Source organism: Tachyglossus aculeatus, chromosome X2 (genome assembly GCF_015852505.1).
Source record: "Tachyglossus aculeatus isolate mTacAcu1 chromosome X2, mTacAcu1.pri, whole genome shotgun sequence".
NCBI lineage: Eukaryota > Metazoa > Chordata > Mammalia > Monotremata > Tachyglossidae > Tachyglossus > Tachyglossus aculeatus.
Window position 1 is genome coordinate 18094949 of NC_052100.1, and position 14120 is coordinate 18109068.

At 42.1% G+C, this 14120-nt stretch overlaps 1 protein-coding gene and 1 non-coding gene across 2 annotated transcripts in view; both read left to right on the forward strand.

Annotated features, from left to right (window-relative positions):
- The window catches only part of WWOX (WW domain containing oxidoreductase), a 1164534-nt gene that overhangs the window by 1036070 nt on the left and 114344 nt on the right, over positions 1–14120 (forward strand). The gene's annotated exons all lie outside the window — the stretch shown is intronic.
- On the forward strand, positions 2582–2718 carry LOC119949718. The gene has a single exon (XR_005457260.1). It is a non-coding gene; the product is annotated as a small nucleolar RNA SNORA7 (small nucleolar RNA).

Consider the following 14120-nt stretch of genomic DNA (forward strand, 5'->3'; position numbering starts at 1 on the left):
ACAGAATTCTAATAAGGATCTGGCCAGTGCCCAGTCTAGAGGAAGATTGCTCCTTGACTTTTGTCAGATCTTTATAATCTTAAAGAGGGATCATACTTAAGTGCATTTAGAAGATAATATTAATAAAGCACTTATAAGTAACCTCTTATTAGGGAATTAGGTTGTTATTTTTTAATGAAACTCTGGGGCCATTTTTATCAAGACAGAGTGCTTCATTTTGTTCACATAATAGAAATCTAGATAGAACAATCACATTTCTTCAGTAACTGGAAGCTCTGAATTTTTAACAATCTTGTGAGCAGTTTTAGGTTACCAGAAATATAGGCTTCGTAAATCATCAAATTTTTCATTTATAGCCCTAAAGCCAAGTAGTATTCCTTTTGTCTTTCATTTTTCAATTTCATTGCTTGCAGTACATAGCACATTTCTCAGTGGACTCTAGAGATTGTCTCTGCCCCATTTGATTTTTTGCAACTCATTCAAACATTGAAGCCAGTCCTCTAAAATATTATAGACTTGGGCCCAACCCTGCCTACAGTCTGTGCTTAAGACTCCCAATAATGTTAATTCTATTTATAGTTGGGACAAAACTGAAATAACGAACTTAATAAAGAGACCCTGAAGACATATGAACTGAATGGCATTTTAGTGTCTTAGAAAACAACAAAACTCCCAATTTCAAAGGGAAACTGGGTACTAACCCAAAGGACACAAAGCTATGTGGCTAAACTCTGAAATGTGCAGGTTTCCCGAGAAATTTCACCTCATTTGAATGATACTTGAGAGAGAAATCTAGGCATAGGCTGGGAATGTTCTTTTACAAAACAGCCCAGAATGATGCAATTCACAGAGATATTCTGAAACTGTAAACATGCAGCTGTGTAATTTGCTGGGCTCAAAGCTTACATATCTGCAGCATACAAATGATAAAGTACTTGAAATCCCATTGTTATGAAGAGACCTCACCCAAATGGCCTTATATGTTCTCAACTAGGGTTATTTTGTTTTAAAGGGTTGGGAATCACATCTCTTACAATACATTTCATAATGGGGAGGATGCTGTGGGGAAGAACAGGGTAATTTCTTCCATTTTTTTATCTAACTTTTGAAAAGATTTGAGTTGTAGTAGTAGTAGCAGCATTTATAGTATTTATTTCACTCCTCCTGGGTGCAGTGCTTAGTACAGTGCTCTGCACACAGTAAGCACTCAATAAATACGATTGAATGAATGAATGAATGCAGTGCACCATACTAACCTTTAAGGAATTCCAAGCAATCCCAGGCAGGACATGATAATACATTTATAAATCACATCCAGGGACTCGAGCAGTGGTGAATCCTGCCCCTCAAAAGTATGGTAAAGCAGGTCAGCCACACTTCCTCCCTTCCCAACCATCTTTCCCTCCTCCTGCAGTTAAACATGCAACTGACATCGCCATCGGGCACTCCAACCAGTCTCCATCAATCCATCTCCACCTCAGGCCCTCCAGTAGGGAAGAGCTCTCTCCTGGGGCCCAAGGATTCAGCCCATAGGAACTGGGCAGGAGAGATGGGCTTGGTTACCCCTCCCCTTACCAGCTCCACCCCTTTGTCAAGGAGCCTACTAGGCATCAGTGAGTTAACAAACCATTCACCACTCTTGGGGGTGGAATCAATTGCATCTCCATTGTGTCAGAGACCAGTGCTGGGGCCTGCATGTTCAGCTGGGTTTTTTCAATAGGTGTTGGAAACCATAATTTACATGAGGTGATGGAAACGACTCCCAGGAGCCTCTTTTGAGGCCTGGACTTGATGGGGCACAGATACTGCACCAAATTTAGAGTTGGTAAGATGCCAGGCATAGAGCCAGGTAACATCATAGCTGGAGGAACTCTGTGGAAGCTACATTTTTTTTATCAAGTCACACTGGGATGTTTTATGCAAGATCGAAAGCCTCTTTACCACACAGTTTTCATCTGACCCGATCCAAAAATATGCCCTTTCAGCTGGGATTTCTTAATTTACATCTCACTGGGATCAGCTCTAGGGCTTAGGAGCAGGTGCAGGATGGCCTCCTCCCCCCTCAGTGCCACTTGGTAACGACTGGAAACACTTTGAGAATCGCTACGCTGCTTAAATGAATCATATACAAAGAGGAGAGTTTCAGCCTGGAATGGTAGAATGTTTCTGCTTTGGCAACATAATCCCAGTGTGCCCAGGGACAGTATCTCTGGAACTAAATGGGACCTTATGGCCTGAAAGAGTTCATTCGCTCCAAACGTGAGCAGCATGTTCTCTTCTCCTGGGAGCAGTAGTAACCACATCTCTGTAAGGTCTGTCAGATTCATGTAAAATTGTTCTTTTCTACAGTTTATAAACAGAGAGAACTTTAGCACAGAGAGGTTTAATTCCAAAGTCAAAAAATCAGAATCAGTGACAGTAAATGACTGAAAGCCCTCAAATCTCTCCCAGTGGTTAGGCTATCATTCATTCATTCAATCGTATTTATTGAGCACTTACTGTGTACAGAGCACTGTACTAAGCGCTTGTGAAGTACAAGTCGGCAACAAATAGAGACGGTCCCTACCCAACAGTGGGCTATCCCCTCTCAGGGTCACACCTGGAGAGTTTGCAGTATTCTACCAGTCTCGACTACAGAGGGAGAGTCAAGCAGAGGCATATCCATTCTATTCCTAGCTTGGGCAGTGACTAGCGAGTGGATGATAATCTGCCACAAGTCAAAACTCACCTGTGTTGGGTAGCAGCGGCATGGGAGAGAGTTGAAGGCGGAAACTCAGGTTTACTGTGCAGAAAGAGGCAATGGTAAACCACTTCTGTATTTTTACCAAGAAAACTCTATGAATATAGTATCAGAATGATTGCAGATGGAGGTAGGGTGTTCTGGCAGGGATGTGTCCATGGCGTCGCTATGGGTCGGACATGACCCAACAGCATATTCATTCATTCATTCAATCGTATTTATTGAGCGCTTACTGTGTGCACAGCACTGTACTAAGTGCTTGGGAAGTACAAGTTGGCAACATATAGAGACGGTCATTACCCAACAATGGGCTCACAGTCTAGAAAGGGGAGACAGACAACAAAACAAAACATGGCGAGGCAAGGTTGGGCTATCTCTCAAAGGAAAGCAGAATTGCTGAGGGCGTCATTCCTACCCTATGGCTTCAAGGTTCTCCATGAACTGTCACCCTCTAACCTATCCTCTCTCTCCTCCTGTGGGCTTGCAGCCATGACGAACTTTCAGACAGATATAGATATTCCCTTGTGGTATCCCACAGAAGATTTCCTCTCTTTCCTTCATTAGCAATACGAGAATCTAATCTTCAGTCTGTGTCTCTTGGAGCTCTCCATTCCAACTTTACAGGGAGTCAGGGGTGAGTTCCTGATTTAACCAAATGATGGCCATAATCAAACTGTCTATATCAGCAAAATACAGCTAATATTTATTGGGATTTGTCCTCTCTAGTGCTTTTGACCTAGAATTTAGTTGAAAATTTCCACTTCCTTCTGATATACATGAGAAAGGTGGGGATGGTGGATAATTCAAGATGTCCAAGAAATTCTGGGATGTCTGTATTGCAAGTCCCAGGATGCTCATGTTCTCAGCCAACACCTGAATGTCCAGCCACTTAAAGTGAGAAGCTGAGGTTATTGCAACATAGACTGACCAAGTAATCTTGGACAGTCCCAATTCCAGGACATTAGGGTTTCTAAAGATTGCCTGGGACGGTGGGCAAATATCAGAAACTGTCTCAGGAGAACAGCATCATATGACCAGGCTACTCAGACCTTTCCTAGCAGAAAGTTTAGGAGAGTTTAGGGGAGTGTATTTATTCTTTCAGGGCCCCAAAATATCATTTAGCTGGAGCTTGAAGACAAGAATTCACCTTCTTAATCCCCTCACTGTTGTGCAGGGACTGGGGAGAATCTGTCTCATTCAGATTCTGGCTCGTTTCTGAGTCAGTGTCTGAACACAAGCATAAATAAAAAGAACAAAATGGAGATGAGTCTCTTTGGATAAAAGAATTTAGAATGAGCATTTTTTTTTCCCTGGGATGGTGGCAAGATTCAGGAAGGGATGACATTCTGCTTTCTTTCAAGTGGCCTTGTTTAGATCCTTTGCTACTCCATTAACATAATAGACCATTTCATATGCCGGATGGTAAAAATGTTCATCCTTCATTTCATTGTTATGCAAACTGAAGACATGCTTTTCTTTATCTTACTGAGGTGGGTTTCTTTCTCTAGCTTTCAATTTGCATTTTCATAGAAAGAAGAACTACATCCTGATCAAGGCTTATTATGAAAGCCCACCCTGGCAGTTTCTGGGGGATTTGGATTGGTTAACCACTTGCTGCTATTAGAAAGCACCGCAACTAGGTTATTATCATTTGCACATAAATGTGCTGAGAAAGAACAGCAGAAAGAAATAGCAAAATGTGGGTTTGGGCAGTAGGGGCTAGGTCTCAGTTCTCTTAGCAGCCTTGAGTCATTCAGATCTTGAGTTTTGAGGAAAGATTTGGTGTTCATTGTGGATTTCCCCCCAGCTTTTTGAAGTTTACAGCCTGTGCTGAGTAAACAAAGCTTGCAGATATTCACAAGACTTTATTGTGAATCTTCCCTAGAATGTTAAAGAACAAAAACCCATTTAGCCCCTGTTTTGGTTGGCTTTTTTCTAACAAAATGGGTCTTTCCTCAGCAGATGTTGACGGCACCAACAGTATTTGTTTCTTTTGATATTACCCTAACAATCAGAGTCTACACAGGCCAAGTGAAGTACAGAGTTGAGAGGATTTACAGGGATTGCCCTGGCCTGAACGATTCCCAACTTGTCATCCGCTTTGTTGAAATTCATTGACCTTCACTGCTCTTCCCTGCACTTTGCCCATGTAGACATGGCCAAGGGTTCAGCTTCCTGCAGAGGACAGTTAACCAAACCTACCTGAATGGCAATAGCAAGCCTTAAAGTATTGAAATAGTAGAAACTGGAGAAATTTAGCTTTGTCGTGGGACTCACTGAATTTTTATTCAGAGAGATGAAAAAAAAGTAAGGATGGTGTCATTTTATTTTTTTTAATTACGGCCATCCCTAAAGTTGCAGAGCATAAGAGAATCCAAAAATTCATACATTTCATTCTTAAGAGAGTAACCTGTGCCTGGTGTTCAGGCACAAGCCAGATTTGAAATGTTCTATCCTTGCATAGCTGAATAGCTTTTCTCCTGGAGAAGCAGCATGGCTCCAAGGAAAAAGCATGGGCTTGGGAGTCAGAGGTCATGGGTTCTAATCCCGACTCTGCCACTTGTCTGCTGTGTGGCTTTGGGCAAGTCTGCTTAACTTCTCTGTGGTTCCCTCATCTGGAAAATGGGGATTAAGACTGTGAGCCCCATGTGGGACAACCTGATTACCTTGTATCCCCCCAGCGCTTAGAACAGTGCTTGGCACATAGTACGTAGTAAGAACACGGATTTGAGAGTCAGAAGAAGTGGGTTTTAAGCCCGGCTCCACCACTTGTATGCCGTGTGACCTTGAGGAAGTCACTTCCCCGTGGGACAACCTGATGACCTTGTATCCCCCTCAGCGCTTAGAACAGTGCTTTGCACATAGTAAGCGCTTAACAAACACCATCATTATTATAGTAAGCGCTTAACAAATGCCATAACCATCATCATCATCATCATCATCATCCTGGTGGGTTTGTTGTCCAGATCTGAAGACAGGGCAGCAGGAAGAAGGCAGAGTGCTGCATTGCTGCAATAATTCCTCCTTTGAACAACCCTGCTTTTAGCTGCTTTGCCAAGATAAAAAACTTCTCTGTGGATCTTTGTGTTCCCCTGTCCCCACTGCTAGGTTTCATTCTAGATAGAGTGGAGAAGACCATGGGGAGATAGGTGAAGGGAGTAGGGGCAGGGGAATTTGCTAAGGAGAGTATTTCATTAACCTCTCCCTTCCTGCAAAGGGAGTTGAATAAGGAGCCAGGAAATCTAATCCCATATGTGTAAACCTATTTTATCTTCTCACTAGGGCTGTCTAACTGTTGGGGGATAGTGACATGAAAATTGAGATGCACAGACAATCCTCAAACCTCACTTTAGTTTCAACCTCTGCCCCTAGCCAACCATTTACCAGCAATGCTACCAAGTTGTAAAATTGACTGTGTCGAATCCCATCTCTTCATTTTCCCTGTCGGCCATCCAGGGAGTAAGGAACATGATGGCTGGCGGCCAGAGGGAAGAAAGAGGGGGAACCATGGCTCTGAGTGGTCTAACACCTGGAATAGCCAGGTCACTGGACTTTTGGAGAAGAAAGGAATTCAGTGGGATGAGTTTGAATTTAAAGCCACACTTGTTAGTACTTGGATCGATAATTTCAGCTAAAAGAAATTAATTACATATAGCTAGAAATCCCTCTCTTGATATATATTGATACACACATATATGTGTTTCACTTTTGAAGGTGATACTACTGAGGGTGAGAGTCTATCCATGCATGCATATGTGGCTGAAAAGCCTGATCCATCACAGACATTTCCTTCCTCACTGTATTCACTTAAAAGTAGTTCCTTGCTGCAGAAATGTGTTGGTCCCTTCCAAAGTGTGTCTCTGTTTTCAAAGCTTTGCTCAAGAGGAACAACCCCTCTCTCTCCTGAAGCATACCAGGCTCGTTTTTCTGCTGCATTGGTCCACAACAGTCCACAGATACACCACATTGTTTGAGACTGTGTTTCAATCCATCTATAAATCACTGTTCTGCCTTCCCAGCTTTCACATGCTCTTTCAGTTCACCATCCATCAGCTACTTAGGTATTCTGCTGTCACCCATTCTCCTCCCAAGTCCTTCCTAGTGAAGCTGTGTTGCTGTAACCATTGCCTCAATGCTAGTGAGCTGACTGCTTTCCAGAACTTCATTTTTGGTAATCTTGTCTTGCCATTTGATGTTGAATATGGTTGTTTGGTGATGCTGGTGAAATTTTCAAGAGGCTGACTGTATTTTATATAATAGAGCCAGGCTTCATAGCCATTTAGGAGGTTGGGTGCCTCAACAGCTTAATAGATCCTTCAACTTGGTATGTAGTTTGATGCGCCATTGTTAATTCACACTGCCCACCTGCCACACAGTTGCCCTTTAAGTTTTGTTTTCTACACCCTGCCTAGAGAGTTTCTTGGGTATAGACTGGTACACGACTCCGGTTTTCTTCAGACTTGTCAGTTCATTTGCAGAGTGATTCATAGTCATATGATTGTTTCCCTGTGACTGCCTTAAGAGCAGTCATCAGAATGTGGAAGTTCCTGGATCACTGTACCAAACACTTTTGATAGCCACCTTGCGGATCTCTTGTTGCCTCCTCAAGCATGGCAGCATCGATTACGTCAAACAGGCCTGGACCTCCCAAAGTAGCTTCGTTTCACCTTACCATTGGCTTTAAAGCACTCAATCCCCTTGCCCCCTCCTACTCTCCTACTACAGCCCAGCTTTCACACTTTGCTCTTCTAAATGTCAACCTACTCACTGTACCTTGATCTCATCTATCTCACCATCAGCCTCTTGCCCATGTCCTGCCTCTGGCCTGGATCGCCCACCCTTTTCCATATCCAACAGACAATTAGTGTCCCCACAGTCAAAGCCTTATTGAAGGCACATCTTCTCCAAGAGGCCTTCCCTGACTAAGCCCTCATTTCTTCTTTTCCCACTCCCCTCCATGTCAGCCTAACTTGCTCCCTTTATTTTTCACTCATCTCCCCACTCTGCTCAGTCCCACAGCACTTATGTACATATCCATAATTTATTGATATTAATGTCTGTCTCCCCCTCTAGACAATAAGCTCATTGTGGTCAGGGAATGTGTCTGTTTTATTGTTGTGTTATACTCTCCCAAGCACTTAGTACTCTCCCAAGCATTCAGTAAATACTACTGATTGATTGAGAGTGAGGGAAAAGGTGAAATGGGGCACTTTAACTCTGACTTCATTTGCCACTCCTTTGAGAAATAGCCTAAGGATTTTTATGAATTTCTCAGGACACCTAAATTTGCTAAGGAATTTTCAAAACCATGTTCCATTTAGGGTGTCAAATACTTTTTAAATTCTCTGAAAACAATACAAGTCTTCTCTGCACTTTGCCTGTATCTATCATGCTGCAAAGATCTTACCTGCCGTGCTGTATTTTGATCTCAAGTCCTATTGCGATTCAGGTAGTACCTGGCTGACTATCTTCTGCAGGGGTCCAAAATCAGCTCTTTTTCCCTTCTTCTGGAAGATGGTGATGGTGACAGCATCTTTTTAAGTTTTGTGACATTCCCCCAGGGATCCTTATGTTGAGGAAGAGTGCTCGCAGACTCCTGAGGAGGATTAGGTCCTCTTGGTTTGCAGATTTCTGCGTGGATGCCATCAGATGCGGGTTCTTTACCATTTTCCATGGTGTTGACTGTGGAAATTATTGCTTCCTCAAATGTCAAAACTAAGGTCAAGAGGTTTTTGATGACTCAAACCATCTCCTTCTAGATGATGAAAGGCATGCGCAGGAGTCCAGTTCAGTGTCCTGGCCATCTAGGTAAAATGAGATTAACATTGTAGCAACTTTCAAAAGGCAATCTCCAACATGTTATGTTTATCTGTGATCTTAAGGTGTCTGTTCTATTTGATAAAATTATTAAATGCCCTGTTAGGAAGTAGAATAAGTAAAAAAGCCCCATCCAATAGTTTTACACAGAATTGATACAGCATCTTGAGATTATAATTTTTAAAAAAATATTTCTTACTATCTGACTGAAATTCTTTCAGATATGCTTCTGAAAACTACAGTTTTTATCATTAGGGGGAATGTTTAGAATTTTCTTGCATGTCAAAAACATTTTGAGATCAGTTTTCATTGTGAAGTCTCTTTTTTTCTTTATTTCTCATAATGGTTCAGTTATTATGGTGAAGGCTAAATAGAGCAAAGATCATGGATGAAATGAGGAGTGAAAATGAAAATTTGAAAACCCAGGGGAAACCAAGAGACCTGAACACTGGAAAAAAAAAAAGGCAGACTTACATCAGGACTGAAGTGGTTAAGGAACTTGCCACAACAGGAAGTGGGTCAAATTCTGTTTTCAATATGATCATGGGAACTGAATTGGAAAGTGTTGTGGTCAATGTGTGTGGAAAAAAAGTCTTTAATCAGCTATAAATAGCTTTGCTTCTTTAAGGTTTTATGACCAACTATTAATATTACTGGAAGTTGCACAGAGTTGTTGTTGCATGAATTGGGGAAACAAGGTTAGGATTATCTCATCACAGTAATGTTTTTACAGCATCCACTTTTCTGAATTTTTCAACTGCATTGGATAGGTTCTTAAAAGCACACTGCCCATGCAGTAGTTAGACCCATTCAGATCAATTAGAGGTGATTTTAGAACAACCCTCTTATGCAAGACTAGTAGCCTACCATTCTTAAAAAAATCACTAAAAGATAGCAGGAAGAGGTATAATTTATTTCCAAGTATTGGGTCTGAACTGCCTCTAGGGTAAACTACTTGCTAGTGTAAGTTATACATTTTTGGGCCCCGTGCTCTTTCTCTGATCCCTAGGGAAACAAAATCATTATGAAATCACAATGATTTAGAGGACTACTATTCAGTGACTCCAAGGTCTCTTTCCTGGGTCATGACTAATAGTTCAGACCCTTTCATTACGTATTTGTGTCATGGATTTTTGCCCCCCCAAAACTTTAGCTTATATTTGTCCTCTCTGCTTTGTGGCCTAGGCAAGTTACTTAATGTCTCTGGGCCTCAGTTTCCTTATCTATACAATGGAAATTATGTTTTTCCCTCCTTTGACTGTGAGCCCCATGCGGGACAGGGACTATGTCCAACGTGATTATCTTGTATCTACTTCAGTGCTTAGTATAGTGCTTGGCTTGTAGTAAGCACTTAAATACCACAATTGTCACTATTATTATTATTGTTATTATTAAAGCTTATCTGCCTCTTCTGCTCACTCGCTCAAACTTAAGAGGTCCTCCTGGAAAGTGGGAAGAGCACCAGCCTAGGATTCAGAAGATCTGGGTTCTGATCCCAACTCTGTCACTTGCCTGCTGCTTGACTTTGGGCATTCACTTAATTTCTCTGGGCCTCAGTTTCCTCAGCTATAAAAGTGGAATTAAATATCTGTTCTCCCTCTTTGACTGCGAGCTCCATGTGGGACAGAGACTGTGCCCGACTTGATTATTTTGTATCCACCCCAGCACTCAGTATGATGATTGGCACATGATAAGTGCTTAACAAATACCACAATTATTATTATTCCTGCCATTGCTCTCTATCTGCGCATCATGTGAAAGAGTTTGTCACCTGCAAACTTGGAGATTTCTCTCTGCACTCCCTCCTCGAGATCATTTATGTAAAATGAAACTTGTCCTAGCACTAATTACTGAATACCAAGCAGCAGATCAATGAGCTTCCTTTTTTTATGGTATTTAAGTCCTTACTGTGTGCCATGCACTGTACTAAGTGCCGCGGTAGATACAAGATAATCAGGTTGGACACAGTCCATGCCCCACGTGGAACTCACGGTCTTAATCCTCAGTTTACAGATAAGATTCCTGAAGCACAGAGAAATTAAGTGACTTGCCCAGGATCACACAGCAGACAAGTGGCAGAGCCAGAACTAGAACTCAGGTCCTCTGACTCCCAGGCTCATGCTCTTTCCAGTAGGACATGCTGCTTCCTTGTGCAAAGCTCCTTGAACCAGGAGTTTACATGTTTAAACATTACTGTTAGCCTTACAATCCCTTCTCTGCCCCTGCCTTTCAGTCTGTAAACTCCTTCAGGGAGGGGTGTCCTGCCTTCCTGCTCTATTATATTGTTCTTGCCCAAGTCCTTAGCAGAATGCTCTGCATATAGTAAGTGCTCAATAAATACCATTGATTGATTGACCCACTGGCAGCTTATTTAGACTTGGGGGTAGGTCTCTCCTGAGAGGGATGGGGGGAATAAACCCATGAGAGAGGGAGAAAAAATCTGAGATTTGTATCAGTGCTGGGGGTGGATTTGGAGGCAAGGTTATTGTTTAAAGCCTCCCTCATGTTTGTTGGAGCGCCACAGTACTGGATCTGATAATATGTTGACATAGGGTGGTGGGCTTTTCTCATTTAGAAACATGGACAAAACATGGCCAAATCGGAAGAAAGACAGGGTGTTTTGCTTATTGTGGAGAGCAGAGAAATAGTAGAAATCTATTCTGAACTCCTAATAGTATATGACACAATGTCTCCAAGCTGTCTAACAATGATTTCCTCATCATGAGAGTCGTATATGAAATCATGTGTTCATCAAAATCTTCTTATGGTGCAGACGTATATCTGCAAGGACCTCATTTTTCTCTTTACCCTTTTTCCCTTCAATTTTGGATGTCTGATTTCTAGCTTCGCTTCAACGAAAGAGGTTTGCTTCAGTGTACTATAGTGTAGTCAGCCTGTAGTCTGTGCACATTCAATCTGCTAGTATTTTTATTTCCAGTACAAGAAACACTTGACCGAGAATGAATTGCGATTGAAACAGAGAGACAGATTTATGTACCTTTCAAGGATCTGTTTTAATAAGGACTATACAAACACCAATGGCCTCATCCTGCCTAGGGAATGTGCTCAGCATAGTTTGTGATCACTAACAGTTTTTCTTTGGCTGAATAAAGGAGAGGCATCTTGGCTGCTCCCAAGATTTAAGCAAGCAGTGACCCTTATTGAGTGTCATCATCTGACAGTAAGCCTTGCAGGGTGTCCCTAATTCTATCACTATGCAGGGTTTCTAGTACTTGCACTAAACTTGCATTAATGACAAACGAATTGTGTTGCAAAATGGCACCTTACACTGGTCAACTATGAAAACCTTCAGAACGTCATCGAAGCAGCCTTCCTAGAGGAAGAAACCCCGTTGGTCTCTACCAATATGACCAGTTATTAAATTCCTCTGGGATCGATTGTCTACCAGCCAGCCTTTGGGTGCTGCCCAGGACTGAACTAATGAGAATGAGCTACTTAAGAGCAATGCGATCACTTCAGTCTCCTGACCCTGATGGACCAGTTATTATATCGGGGAATATGCAGACCACTTAAAAAAATGTGTAGTATTTGTTGGGATGCCAAGGCTAAGGAAAATGAAGGCTTTGCAAGCAGAAATCACACTAAGCGCCCCTTCACATCCCTGAAGAGTGTATCTGAACCCATACACACTACCACAACACCACTGAAGAATAGAGATGGCTCCAACCTCATCCTAGACAAGAAAGAAATCTTAAAAATATGACAACCCTTCAATAATTTCCTGAACACCACTTCTACCACTTGGGTTGACACTTTTTATGGAAGAGTTAACAGGTCAATGTGTGAATGTGTGGTTTCTGTTCCAACACTTCACGGCTCTGATCACAGAAGTGGCCTCCTGGAAAAAGCACAAGCCTGGGAGTCAGAGGACCTGGGTTCTAATTCTGGATCTGCCACTTGCCTGCAGTGTGATCTTGTGCAAGTCACAACTGCTCTGTGCCTCAGTTTCCTTATTTGCAAAATGAGGATCCAGTGCCTGTTCTCCCTCCCCTTTGAATGGGAGCCCCATGTGGGACAGGGACTGTCTCTGACCTGGTGATCTTGTATCTACCCCAAAACCTGGTACAGTGCTTGGCACACAGCAAGCATCTAACAAATATCTCAATTATTATCAATCATTAGTAAACTCATTAAGTGTAACCGAGTTCCCAGATCTGATGGCATACCTGCAGGGAAGGGACATACTGCTTAGCTATCCACGCAAGCTCTTCTTCAACATATGAAAAATTGATAAAATGCTAAAGGTTTAAAAATGAAAAAGATTTCAGAGATGGCACACTTGTTATCATTTTCAAGAAGAAAGGGAATAGAGCTGACTGTGTAAACTGATGTGGACTTTCACTGCTCTCCAGTGTTGACAAGAGCCTGGCCAGACCAGCCAAGGACATCATTAACCATGCCCTCCTAGAACTGCCACTTGCCATCCCTTCATCTTCTAACCCTGGTAGTGATCTTCCAGCCAGCTGTGTTACACCTTACAATTCTATATTTAAGGGCATCTTTCCCGTGGAGACAATGAGGGTACTCCATAGGATGGCTCAAAGAAGTGAAACGATTTTCTTAAAGTAGGAAAATGAGTGTTGATTTAGAAAAGGAAACTAAAGCTCTGAGAACCCAGTCCAATACATCAGCCTAGCCTTTCAAATATTTACAAAACATTGACCATCTCAAAGCCTTTCCTCCATCACCTTCCTCTTCCAGCATAGTAGTAGTTGTTGAGCTCCTTGCAGTTGCCTTTGTTCCCCAATACTCTAACATTGAGCTGTCTTGGTGACTTTTCAATGCAACGGCTGTGTTTTTGGTATATAAGCTCAATGCATATTCGGCAGGATGTAGCTACAATTTTAAACAGTGGAATCTTAATGACTAAATCACAGAGAAGCAGGACCACCATGCTTCATGCATGGACCACTGTGATTTGTATGTCCTACAGGTCTCTCTGCTTCTCTGTGATATAGTCAATAGGATTCCACTGTTTAAATTGTAGCTACATCCTGAAGAGTGGTTTTCTGGGGGGATTTTTTTTGGAAGAAAAGGTGGTGTTGATTATAACGAGATAGTCTTTGGCATATCCACTGGGTACAAGTGGATCTTTGCTGTTGCCAATACCAATGACATTTTTCCATTGCTATCAATTCAAGCATTGAAACCGCCTAGGATAAAAAGTTTTTAGAATATTGGAAATCTTGTGATGACTATCTAAATCTTTGTGGAAACGTATGTTTTCAACACAGATTGACTTTGCAGGGGAGTAAGCACTGATAATGGGGGCAAAACATGTTTGATTCATGGACAGAAACAGCATCGTCAATGTGGATACTTATGCTTCGGGGCAGATTTGGAAATGCCATTAGTAGCAATTATCTGATTGCGTAGCCAACCTTTCTTACCCACCCATCTGAAGAGAGGTGGCATCTGACTCTGAGTTGCCTTTCATCAAGTATTTTAATGCAGTTTCACCAGGTACTGCAATGTTTACCCCATAGCAGATCAGTTCATGTGCTACAAGTGCTGTTCCTTTTTCTAGGCAATGACTGTCCTC